A 13937-nucleotide genomic window follows, 5' to 3' on the forward strand; every position below is an offset into this window, starting at 1 on the left:
ATCAGTGGGCACCCTGAGCTTGTTTTCCTGCAACTAGACTGATGGTCCCATCTGGGGGCAATGGAAGACAGTGACACCCAAAGTGTATTGCTTATGTCCTGTCTACTCTGTAATCTTGTTTTGGTTGCTGTCACTGCAGAAAACCCTGCTTCACAAAGATAGGATGTTGGAATTGGAAGCAGGCTTTTCAGTGCTTTTGTGGCAATCTCAGGATAGTCTGCCTTAACTTTAATCCAGAACATACAAAGATTTGAAGTTATCTTAGACATACTTTTAAGGCCTTAACTTTAATCCAGAACATACAAAGATTTGAAGTTATCTTAGACATACTTTTAAGGCCACCAGATGCAGCTGTACAATTGAAGTACATTAACTCACTTGCCACTGTAAAGCTTGCCACAAGATGCAGTTTAATTGTCACTTGCCACTCACTGATAGGGTTTCGATATGAGTCTGCAAGCAATTGATTTATTATAGTCTCTGCAGTCAAACCTTTCTGCTAATGTTAATGTGTATTTGCAGCCACTCCCTAGAGCTGGCACCAACACCTCAGCTCCACCTCAGATCACCAGGCGTTAGATTCTCATAGGGAGCACGCAACCTAGATACCTCACATGTGCAGTTCACAGTAGTGTTCAGGCTCCTATGAGAATCTAATGCCCCCGCTGATCTTACAGGAGGTGGAGCTCAGGTGGTAATTCAAGTGATGGAGAGTGGCTCTAAATACAGATGAAGCTGCACTCACTTGCCTGCCACTCACCTCCTGCTGTGCAGCTCGGTTCCTTACTGGCCACAGACCACAGACCGGTACCAGTCCATGGCCCAGGAGTTGGGGACCACTGTTTTAGATAGATCACTCTGGCCTCCATGTGGGATGATCTGAGAGGGTGACAAGGGCTAGTGAGGAATAAGTAGGAAGCTACTCTTCCTAACAATCTGAGCAACAGAGAATAGAGGTTCAGGCAGTTGTAGAGATGACAGAGAACCTTGAGATCTGGGATTTGGTAACTGATTAACTAATTGTAAAAAATGAAAGGGGAGATTTGAGGGAAAGTAGTTAAGGAGAACTCCAAGGTTACCGGCAGGGTTAATGGGCTATCAGGTAGATGTATTCACTGAGGTAGAGAATCAGGAAGGAGATAAGGTCTGTGACTGAGGATAATGAGTTCATTTGGGGGCATGTTGACTATGAATGCCTTTCAAGATGGGAGAAGATTAGTAAAATGTTGGAAGTTAAAGACAAAACATTGGGCTCAAATCAACTAATTTGTAACAAATTGCTCTAGCTACTTTATTCAGCAAAGAAATTAATATGGGGGTTAAGTGTTTTATGAAATCATTGGAAAGGCCGAAGGAGCAGGTTCTAAGTTGAATTTTCAGTAATAATGCCTAGAAAATGGCTGCAGAAATAATAAGCCAGGAAAGCTACAATTGCCATAATAATTAGGAAGCTCAATCAAGTCACCAGGAAGCCACCACTGCTGCTGCAAATGCCTGTTGCCATATAAGAAGCTGGTGACTGGATACTACAAAAGTGGTGCCAAGAAAACCCAGTGCTTACCAGCAGTGACAATCAGAAGTGGCAAATAGATGGCCTTGACCTTTTGTCTTTCAAAATTTACATATTTTCTTGATTATGATGGTGGTTGCACAGCCCTATGAATGTACCAAAAGCCATTTAATTATACACTTTAAGTGCATGAATTGTATGTTATATGAATTATATCTCAATAAAGACGTTAAAATCTTACGTATTTTCTAATTGGCGAAGCTTATTCTGTACCCAGAAATTTAGCTGCAAGAGAGTCTGGGAAATGTGATTTTTTTTTTTTTTTTTTTTTTTTTAGTTTCGCAACTTCTATTGTATGGAAAGATGCAATAGGAAGAGGTTCAAATGAATGTTGAGGAAACCAATCTTTGTTTTTTAAAGAGGATGGATGAGCTTTTCCAAGGACTGTTTATCAAAAAAGGGAGAGAAGGGAAAGAGAAAATGAAAAACTTGAATGCCAATACTTCAGGGAAGACAGAAAAAAAATCCAAAAAATTATACTGAGGAAGAATAATCAAATGGTAAATGAAGAACCAGGGACACACTTTCCTGGACCCCAAAAGTAGGGAGTCAAAAGGAAGAAGGGTGGAGAGTAATGAACATAACACCACTTCTTATGCAAATAAACTGGGCAAGTCACTTAACCTCTTTGATTCTCCGTTTTTTTCGTCTTTAAAATGAGGACAGTAACAGTAATACTTGTTCTACCCACTTAACTGTTTGCTGAAAGATGAACTGGACAATGCATATAAAATCAAATTGAAATTATGTACCATTCTATAATTGTTAGTTGTGATTATTTTAAACAAAGATGATGCAGCATCTACTGCCAATATGTGCCTTAAGGTTAGGGTATTTTCCTAATATCTAACTGAACAAAAAGTCCTCCCACACTAATTTGACCATTTTATCTCAGAAGAAATGAAGAATGACTGCTCACAGCTATCCATATGCCATCCATGTTTGTCCATGAAGATTGTCACAAAGCATTCTTCGCAGCCAACATCTTACTGCAAAGATCTGAGAACTGATGGACAAATATAAACTAACTACTTCCCACAACAGTCCTCCACAGTCCATGTTAGGTGAAAGACACAGGTTCACAAAGTCTGCGGAGGCATGGAGCTTGGCTCCTACTCTTACACTCCACCCTGTCAGGTCCCATCATACCCCTTCCTGCTATCTCATTTACCAAATCTCAAACATCAACAGCCTGTGTGCTTAGGAGTGGGATTCCAATCATCCCACTTCTTAAGGCACTCAGTTGCATTTGTAACACACCAGCTGTTTCTGAGAACACATGCTTAATATAGGAATAGCAAGAAATTCTGCTGTAGCTGTCCCAAGCCATCCCAGAGTGCTATCATGGCAGTAACATCCTGTGGGAGAATAAAAATGAAACCTGTATCTTTAGGGAAGTTATCCAGCATCTCTCTAAATGTCCCTTTCTCCCTGAGTTTGCTGTCATCATAAGATGCAGACCTCTGTATAATTTGGAGAACAGGGTCAGCTAAGGTGAGATCTGGCCGTGATAGAACATGGTAAAGAAAAATCACATAAATCCCAAGCCACACGTCCATGGGGAAGGAAAATCAACACTGAGGATTCAGAACGAAGACGATCTGTTTGTCAAAAGTCCTGTGTAGAATGGCCATAATACACCTGCATTTCAACAGCCCTTGTTATGAAAAGTAAAGTGGATTTTTTTGGTCCAAAAATATGGAGTTTTTCCAGTATACGTATTCAGAATACACCTTTCATCATAAGAATGACTTGACATTTGTTGATCTTTCATTATGGGAAATATGGTATTTAAGAGCATGGACTTTGGAGCCAGGCTGTCTTAGGTTATTGACTTCCTGGGTCTGCCACTTTCCAGCTATGTAAACTTAAGCAACTTACATGACCTCTCAGGCCTCAATTTCTTTATCCTTAAAGAAAATAATTCACACAAAGTACTTAGCACAAAGTTTGGCCCATATAAACCCTACTATAAATGGAAGCTCTTATTATTCATACCTGCAATTTTGCCTTAAGAATGTTGTAATCTCTTTAAACTATCTTATTTATTTATGACATATCAGCAAATAGGAAATGCTCTTAATATTATTAATGTTCTAAACTGAATTGAATGGAAGCAAAATACACCTAATTTAATCTCACTTTCTTCTGCTGAACACTTAGTTTATGTTAGTGTTTACAAATTGGCATATCCTTCTGGGAGTATTTATCCAAACTGATAAGCCTGCCTGTCTTCTTTGGCAAGGTGAACCTCTTCAACCAGAACAAAAATAAAACAGCATTGGTGGAGAAAATAAAGGGATCACTAGCAATAAAATATAGGGGGTAGGGTGGATGGGAAAGGTATGTTGAAGCTTATTCAGATATAAAGTTCCAAAACTGTTTTTAATTAAAAGAAAAATTATTGATTTTATTCTTTAAATTTTTGACCTATATCATTCCTGTATGATGATCAATGCTAAACCAGTAAAATTTTTCATTAAAGTTTCTTTTCTGAATTTGGCTAGAGTAAAATATTAAGTAATTACCCTAATAATGAGGTGTTCTATTTAATTGTATGTTAAGTTTAACTGAGTGTCATCTTTTGAAGGTTGTTCTTTTGATTAGATACATGAGAAATAAAATATTTGAATTAACTTTATACTTTGGTCATTTACTCCATTTTCTTAAAATTTGAAAATTGAGAAAATTTGAGAAAGTACATAATGGAATTCCCATCTCTTGAAGTATTTTAAATATCTGGTCCAACACAAAATAGCTTTTTTTTTTTTTTACTGGGCCTTGACACACCCAGCCTTGTGCTTCCCCATCTCTCCAGAGCTTGGTCTGAAAGTTCATAAGAAGCTGTTGTGTTCTCTAGAAGCAAGCTTAGCTTCCTCAGGGTTGCCATGCCCGGTTGACTGGGTATGACCTGAGAACTGTCTTATCTCCTGGGCCCACTCCAGAAGAAACAAATGTCCTAGGCTCACGCCAAGAAAGAGGGTCTAGATCTTAAGATGATTTCATAGAAAGAAGACCTTGAAATTACAATTTATATGGAAAGATCTATAGATCAATTACACTTTCAGCCTGTTAAAGGAGGGGTGACAGAATGTTGCTCTGCAACTCTTCCAGAACTCTTGATCTTATTGCTTTATTATTTACCAAGCACTTTACCTTATTTACAATGCTTATCACTTTATAAATTATGTATTTTTTTACCTTTCAAGTTATTGTCTTTCCCTCTTAGAGTGCAAACACCGTGAAAGTAGGGGCCTACTTCATCATAGTCACCATCACCTCTGACACTTCTGACAGCTTGCCTCCAGCACAGGCTTTTGAACATGGAGATCCAAAGGCTTCGTTATCCTTCCTCACAGTGCCCTGTCCTTGTTCTCAGCATCTAGAACAGTGCTGGCCACATTTTAGGAAGGCAATACATTTTTTTTTAACTGAATGAATACATATGTCTCCACTTATCTGAGTAAAGTGGAGATATTTTATTTTCATAACCTAATACAGCTTAAGAGTAGAATAAATTTTAAAATTTTATATTTAAAGAAAATGATGTTTTTTTTGTGATACCACATTAAAAACAATAACTTCAAAGGTCACCATGTACAAACAACTTACTGAAACTAAGAATATTTTATGTAAAATTTTCATGGCCCAGAATCTAAAGTCCAAAAAGAGACATGTATTCATTAGGATAAGTATCACTAACTGCTAACACATATAAACTCAAAAACCTCCGTGGTTTGACACGATAAAAGTTTATTTATCACCCATGTCAGAGTCCAACATGGGATGGAGGTGGGTGTGTATTAAGGGTAGGTGAGGGGAAAGGGGAACAGTGAGGTCTCTGCTCCATGCTGTCATTCAGGGAGCAGGCTCCTTATATCCTATGACTCTACATCCTTTAGAGCCTGGTTCTCCCCAGCATCCATCCAGTAAAAGGAGAAAGCAAAGCATCTACAGAACCATGTGGGACCTCAGGACCTTCCAGACTTGGAAGTTGGCCAGATGCTGGACTCTTTCTGTTGCTCACCTTGACAGTTAGTCTTTGGTCCTCCTTATGGTAAAATTTCACTTTAAGATCCCCAAGCACTTGGCAAGTCCTTCAAAGGGCTCCACTTTTTAAAAATTAATAACTGCCCCTGACTGAAATGTTAAAATTTAAAGGGTCACTGATATTTTTCCTTCAGTATCCCAGATCACGTCTAAAAGAAAGTTTAGCAGCAATTAAAGAATTATTTACTGAACTTACAACCATGGGCTCTCCCTAAACATTGCCATCAGGCAAAAGGGGAAGATAAATACTGATGCTAGAACCTATCATGTCCTTTCAGAATGTGAGATTATCATTGGGTTTTGGAGGACACAGTCTCCTGATGCTATAGAAATTTTTGTTATTAATAAGCCACATTTAACTCTGTAGGTAAATGTGGGTTTCTGTCCAGTTATTTCATCATCCACATGCTAACTGACCTGAGCAGCCCACAGTGAGAGCCAACAGACCCTCTGGCAGGTTAGACAGCAGAGCAAAACAAGAAGGGGTGGAGGTGGGGAAAGGGCAATACAGAAGCAAATTAGTGTCTCAGGATCTTGTCCACCCTTAGGGAAGTGAGAGCAATACAGACAGCGCTGGAATAGTGAATTGAATTCAGACTGGATCTTTGAGAACAAGGACAGGGCACCGTGAGGAAGGACAATGAAGCCTTTGGACCTCCATGTTCAAGAGCCTGTGCTGGAGGCAAGCTATAGAATAAACCTGGTTCAACTTTTCAAGTGTTCATCAGCTCCTCCTATTTCAGAAAGTGATTTTGTTGTGGTTTTGTTCCTAAGTGGGTACTGAGCTCAGCAGTAGCAGCCAGACTCTCAAGGAAGCTGAATTTCTACTGGACAATGACCAGAACTGGCACCTTGCAGGGCAGAGGCTTGCCTTCCTCTCACTTGGCGTAGGGCCCTGCAGGCACCCCTTTGACAACACTCCTTGGGGAAGGCTCAGCTAAATGACGATTTTACCTTGTCCTGGCAAAGATGCACCAATTTTAAGTGAAACAGATCAACGAGACAGGCAAGCATTAACATGGAGCCTCTATGTTTGCTAACAGCAGTCCCTTTTCTCATCTCAGCCAGATTGTCTTGTGTTTCTACTCCCCCCAAAATCCAGTCTAGTTTTGGTGCCTTATATCTGAATTCTCTCTGTCCTGTCCACTCTTAGGGACTTGGCTGCTGGACTTCTGTTACACAGAGCCTTGTAGAGCTACACATTGAAATGGCCATGCAGCCCTGACACACAGACCCCAGATCTCTAAGAACTTGAGTGTGTTGTGTGCCTATGAGCAGGTAGGCAGTGAGAGAGAGGCCGAGGCTGGTCCAGCCAAGGCTGCAATTTTTTCAGTGCTGCAGTGCAGAGTCTGCAGTTACTGGGGTAGCCAACCTCCACAGCCCCTGACATACTTTGCTCCTCTAGGAGACAGTAATACATTACAGGTGTTATAACTTTTCCTCAGAATCAGACTGCCTGGGGAACTGTAAATCGAAATCACGGCTGCCCTCAGGAAACCTGTGGGCCTGTAAACACAGTGAAATGAGTGAGATGAAAGCATCCGAGGGAGAAAATGAATCTCAGGCATCCCACTGAAGTCTATTTCATTTTTACAGTCTGGTCACCCCCCTGTGGCAGGGGCAGCGCCTGGGAGGAACGGGCTGCCTCCTGACTGACAGCTGACAAGTGAGGCTCCTCCTGGAAGCCTTGGCTCCGGGGCCTAATCAAGAAACAAGAGCTGAAGCAGATTCCCAGCTTCTCCGGCACTGCTCGAGGTACCACTGAAGATGCCGCCAAGGCCACGGCAGGTTTTCTGTCTGGGAGGCTGGGCCTGCCTGAGCAGGCATTTGTAATCAAGGTCATTCTTACAACCAAAGGCAGAGCTGAGCATTTGGCAGGGAGTGTGTGAAAGGAAGGAGAGAAGGAGAGAAAGAAAGCTAAATAGGAAAACGAGGAAAAAAGAATGGAAGAGAAGAGATCCCTATATAATTCCCAGATGCTGGTGTTTCTGGGTGGAGGAGCCCAGACGCCCCCAAAGGGATGGCAGCTGGCCACAACAAGGCTGCTCAGAGCAGTGAGTTCATCACCCTGGGTTTGAGCAAGCATAAAGCGAGAGTTAGAAAGTCATTAAATAATAATAATAATAATATTTTTAATGTGACAACCTGAATGTCACAGCAACCAAACCAAATTCTTCAGCTATAAATGGGGAAGAGAGCTTAAAAGCTATCACTGGGGAAAATGATGTCACTCTTAAAGGAGGAAAACATTTGGACCCAACTTCCCTCTGATTTTCATTACTGTTAATTTTTAACATAAATCCAACCATATTGCCTCTTGCAACAGGGAACTATTGATTGATTGACTAAATGGCTAACTTAAGTCAGCATGAAAGAAATTAGCTCAGTGTCCTCCTTACTGTGGGTGGGTGAAATGCCAAATGCTTTCAATAATGAACCTGGAGTCTCTTCTCCCATTCCCATGGAATTCTACAAAGGAATTTGAAAGTGATTTTCAAATTCTTGGTAAATCTCCCAAACTCACATTTTACATGCTTTGGCAAGGACTGCAAAGCTGCGAAGGCCTGTTTTTAGAAAATCACCTAGACTAGTTTGTAGTGTAAATAATATTTTAAAGCGTTGGAAATAACGCCTTGATATTTCAACCTCCAGATTGTTGCTGTAGAGGAAGTAGAGTGTAATGGATACGAGCCTAGATTCCAGAGCCAGACTGTCTTGGATCAAATCTTTGCTTTTCCACTTCCTAGACGTGTAATCTTTGGCAAGCATCTTAACATCCCTTTGCTTCAGTTTTCTCCTGTCAAATGGGTATAATAGCATCCTGAGTTAAAACATACACAGTATGCAGGACAGTGTGTTTAGTAAACAATAAATATTGCCATTCATATTGGAAATGAAATTTCTAAACATTTTAATTTTGCTTTTGAATAATACTAATACTATTTAATGATGATATAGTGTTTTATCTAAGCAAATATTTTTGTTTACCAATACTGCTAGTAAATATGTACATACAGTCCTCAGCTTTATATACCATCTAATTATGATATATAGTCTTTTATCTAAGCAAATCTTTTTGTTTACCGATACTGCTAGTGAACAGGTACATACAGTCCTCAGCCTAATGCTACTCATTATCCCTTGTTAGCCAAAAATGTTCTTCCCCTGAAGACACCTTCATTCCTGAATGAAAGGAAGATTTCTATGAACTCTCCTCCCTGAAGCTTTCTCACTGTTGCAGGCAGCTTCAGTGGCTCCCTCCTTCATGTTCCAATGTCTCTTTGCACATGTCTTGAATAGAGTTCTTCTTGTGTCAGGATGTGACCTGATTCCCTAGCATCCCACAGGGCAGGAGTCTTATGTGGTATGCCTTTAAGTTCCTAAGGCTTTCCATGTAGGAGGAAAGGGAAGAAAGCTACTGAAAGAAAGCACCTTATTTCATATATAAATGTAAACCAACAGATCAATGTATTCCTTAAGAATTCTAGAGTGAGCCAAGACTAGAAGTCAAGGCCTTAATAGCTATATTTCTAGATGATTTAGTAATTTTTTTCTTGTCCTTCAAAAGACAAACAATATGCTTATGTCACAACTGATTTAAATGAATCCATTTTAAACTGTAACTAGTTTTCATGTTATCTTTCCTCCAACCACAGGACAATTATTCCCATTACTGGGAATAATGCGATGATGATGATGCCACTGAGGCTTACACAGAAATACTAAAGATCCTCAGAGACTATTATGAACACCTCTATGCTCACACCTAGAAAATCTAGAGAAAATGGATAAATTCCTGGAAACACACAACCTCCCAAGACTGAATGAGGAAGAAATTGAAACATGGAACAGACCAATATCACATTTTGAAATTGAATCAGTGATAAAAAACTTACCAACCAAAAAAAGCCCCAGACCAGATGGACTCACAGCCAAATTCTACCAGACATACAAGGAAGAGCTGATATCAATTTTACTGAAACTATTCCAAAAAGCAAGGAAGAGGGACTCTCCCTCACTCATTCTACAAAGCCAGCATCACCCTTATACCAGAACCTGGCAAAGCCACAACAATAAAAGAAAACAACAGGCCAGTGTCTCTGACGAACATAGACAAAAAATTCCTCAACAAAATATTAGCAAAGTCGCGGTACATCAAAAAGTTCATTCACCAGGATCAAGTAGGTTTCATTCCTGGGATGCAAGGTTGGTTCAACATACACAAATCAATAAAAGTGATTCACCACATAAACAAAAACCACATGATTATCTCAACAGATGCAGAAAAGGCTTTAAATAAAATCAAACACCCCTTAATGATAAAAACCTTCAAGAAACCAGGCATTGAAGGAACATATCTCAGAATAATAAGAATCACCTATGACAAACCCAGAGCCAACATCATACTGAATGGGCAAAAGCTGGAAGCATTCCTTTTGAAAACAGGAACACAGCATGCCTACTCTCACCACTCCTATTCAACATAGTAGTAGAAGTCCTAGCCAAAGCAATCAGTCAAGAGAAAGAAATAAAAGGCATCCAAATAAAATACAAAAAAGATAAGTCAAATTATGTTTCTTCACTGATGATGTGATTCTATACCCAGAAAATTCTAAAGACTCTGCCTGCCATAAGGCTCCTAGAACTGATAAATGACTTCAGTAAAGTTTCTGGATACAAACTCAATGTAAAAAAAAAATTAGTAGCATTTCTATACACCATTAAATTTAAAGCTGAAAGCCAAATCAAGAATGCAATCCCATTTACAATAGCTACAAAAAAATAAAATACGTAGAAATACATCTAACCAAAGAGGTAAAAGAGCTCTACAAGGAGAACTACAAAATACTGCTGAAATAAATCATAGATGGTGCAAACAAATGGAAAAAACATTCCATACTTACGGATTGGCCACACTGTCCAAAGCAATCTACAGATTCAACGTTATTCCTATTAAACTACCAACATCGTTTTTCACAGAATTAGAAAAAAAAACTATTCTAAAATTCATATGGAACCAAAAAAGAGCCAAAATAGCCAAAGCAATCCTAAGCAAAAAGAGCAAAGCTAAAGGCATCACATTAACCAGCTTCAAATTAAGTTAGAAGGTCACAGTAACCAAAACACATGGTACTGGTACAAAAACAGACACACAGAACAATGAAACAGAACAGGGAACCCAGAAATAAAGCCACACGCCTACAGTCATCTGATCTTGACAAGGCAACAAAAATAAGCCATGGAGAAAGGACTCCCTATTCAATAAATGGTGCTGAAATAGCTGCCTAACCATATGCAGAAGAATAAAACTGGACCCCTACCTTTCACCATCTAGAAAAATTACCTCAAGAGAGATTAAAGATTTAAATGTAAGACCTCAAACTATAAGAATCCTAGAATAAAATCTATGAAATACCATTCTGGACATCAGAATTCTTCGGAAGAACTTTATGACTAAGTCCTCAAAAGCAATTACAAAAAAAACAAAAATTGACAAGTGGGACCTAATTAAACTAAAGAGCTTCTGCACAGCAAAAGAAGAAACCATCAACAGAATAAACAGACAACCTACAGAATGGGAGAAAATATTCACATACTATGTATTCAACAAAGGTCTAACATCCAGAATCTATAAGGAGCTTATCAACAATTCATAACCAAAAAACAAATTACCCCATTAAAAAGTGTGCAAAAGAGATGAACAAATACTTCTCAAAAGACAGACATAAAAGCAGCCAACAAACATTATAAAATGCTTAACATCATTAATTATCAGAGAAATGCATCATTAATCATCAAAGAAATGCAAATCAAAATCAGTGAGATACCATTTCACACCAGTTGGAATGGCTATTATTAAAAAGTCAAAAACTATCAGATGCTAGTTAGGCTGTGGAGAAAAGAGAACAGACACTTATATACTGTTGGTAGGAATATAAATTAGTTTAGCCACTGTGGAAAGCAGTTAGGAGATTTCTCAAAGAACTTAAAATGGAACTACCATTCTATCCAGCAATCCCAATGCTGGGTATGTATCCAGAGGAAAATAAATCATTCTACCAAAAAAAAAAAAAACAAAAACACATGCATTCATATGTTCACTGCAGCGCTATTCACAATAGCAAATACATGGAATCAACCTAAATACCCATCAACAGTGAACTGAATAAAGAAAACACATTTTCTTTATAATATACATATACAGTCCATATACAACATGGACTGCTACACAGCCATAAAAATGAACAAAATCATGTACTTTGCAGCAACACGGATGCAGCTGGAGGCCATTATCCTGAGTGAATTAATGCAGAAACAGAAAACCAAATACCACATGTTCTCACTTACGAGTGAGTGGGAGCTAAGCATTGGCATAAAGCATGAGCATAAAGATGGAAACAATAGATACTGGTAACTACTAGAGGGGAGGGCAAGGGCTGAAACACTACCTATTGGGCATTATGCTCACTACCTATTCCCGTGGGATTATTTGTACCTCAAACCACAGCATCACACAATATACCCAGGTTACAAACCTGCACATGTAGCCTCTGAATCTAAAATAAATATTGAAATTATATAAAACAAGAGGATGCTACTGAGGATTACACATAAAGAATCTGCCCCAATCACAAAGAATACGGCAGGGTTTGAATGTGAGTCGGACACCAGTGCCTGTATCTTTTTCACCACATCTCAAGGTTAATATCCATTTCACTGAATATGGATCAGAAACGACTTTAGAACACAGGCAGACATAGATCTCCAGTGTGTGGAAGACAAAACTTACTTTTGTCTCCTGGGACAATTTGATCATCCAGATTCCTTTTAAAGTCAACTTGTTTTTCCAGTTTTTTCTAATACCTTTAAACATGCGGTTGCAAAGCAAAATAGTGTTTCTGACAAGAAGAGAAAGCCTCGATAACAATAATGATACCTAATCCTATGGAACACTTACTCTGTTCCACATTCTGTTCTAGTATTTCCCACAGATGAATTCATTTAATCTTCAGATTTGTTTTTCAGATGGCTTTATCAAACTTGTATTGAAGTAATTGTAATTTGTCTGAATTTCCATGAACATATCACATGTCACACATTCTCAAATACTTCAATACACCAACAGAGAAATAGAAATATTATTTAATTATCATCTCACCACACAAACTGGTCACTTGCTGACAACAGTAGTGTTTCTCACAAACTGGTGGAAAGGGTTGAGAGTTAGAGGCATCACAAAATTGTCATTTCCAACCAAGTTGCCTGGTCTGAAAGTTATTTTCTACTCATTCAAACTATGGTCAAGGTGAAATAAATGCCTGAAATCATCCAGGTATCATTCTCCTTTGTCTGCTGGAACTAAAATTAATTCCAGGTACATGTTCAAATGAATGAGCAAATATGTCATTGGGGCAGAGGTTGGGAACAACACATCGTGTTTCTACAGTGTTTTTCTTTCTCTCCTTTTCTCTCTTATTTCCTGTCTTCTGTCTGGCATTCTCCTTCCCCATTCTTGGTGGCATGAAACAAAATCTCTCCTGTGTTTCAAACAAAAAAATGTCAGGGAAGACTTTTCTGATAAAGTTATTTCTTCACATTGCCCTCACATTAGAGAGAAAGAGACAGAGAGAAGAGGACACTTACTTCATTTCAGGCAACTGTTTGCAATTTGAAATTAGACCAGTTCCCAGAATCAGCAAAAATCTAAATCCAGCAAAGATTATCCTCCTTTTGAACCTATTTTTCCCATCCACTATGCAAAGCAATTGACATCAGGCTGTAATTTTTCAGAGGGCATGCAAAGGGCGAAGAATGAAAACAGTTACCTTTAAGTCTTTGCAGGGTGAGGTGTTAGTTCAGAACAGATACCGGCTTTCTCTGAAATACTTGGTAAAGGAAGCACCAAGAGAAGAGGGAAGTTTGTGAGAACAGCCAGAATGAAACACAGCTGGGATGTACCATTATTACCTTTCTTATTTTAAGTCATCCTTTGGTGAAGAGAAGTTTGCTCTTAAAGGCTAGCAGATTTTCAAGATTCACTTAAAATCTTTAACACTGGCACTTTAATATTTATTCTTGTTTTGTGTCATGCACGGAGCCATCTAGAGAACACTACAATGCAAAGATGCCCAACGCATGATTTGAGGATGAGTGAAAAAAAGAAAGAAGAATGAATCATTCTTTGCCTCTGATTTCACAGATCACAAAAGTAACAGGTCAAAATCTGTAATAATCGAAATCCAAACAATAAATGCTGTTCAAGGTTTGACTTACCCTCAAATATAGAACATCAATTCAGCAATAATTTTTTTTTTGC

At 38.7% G+C, this 13937-nt stretch overlaps 1 long non-coding RNA gene across 1 annotated transcript in view; it reads right to left on the bottom strand.

The window, feature by feature from the left end:
- Positions 1-13588, bottom strand: part of LOC134728551 (uncharacterized) — a 65705-nt gene extending 52117 nt beyond the window's left edge. Inside the window, exon 1 of the long non-coding RNA XR_010109069.1 lies at positions 13447-13588. This is a non-coding gene — a long non-coding RNA (uncharacterized LOC134728551). The remainder of the gene's footprint in view (positions 1-13446) is intronic.
- Positions 13589-13937: the final 349 nt, after the last annotated feature.

The sequence above is a fragment of the Pan paniscus genome, chromosome 11, assembly GCF_029289425.2.
Source record: "Pan paniscus chromosome 11, NHGRI_mPanPan1-v2.0_pri, whole genome shotgun sequence".
In the NCBI taxonomy this organism is placed as follows: domain Eukaryota; kingdom Metazoa; phylum Chordata; class Mammalia; order Primates; family Hominidae; genus Pan; species Pan paniscus.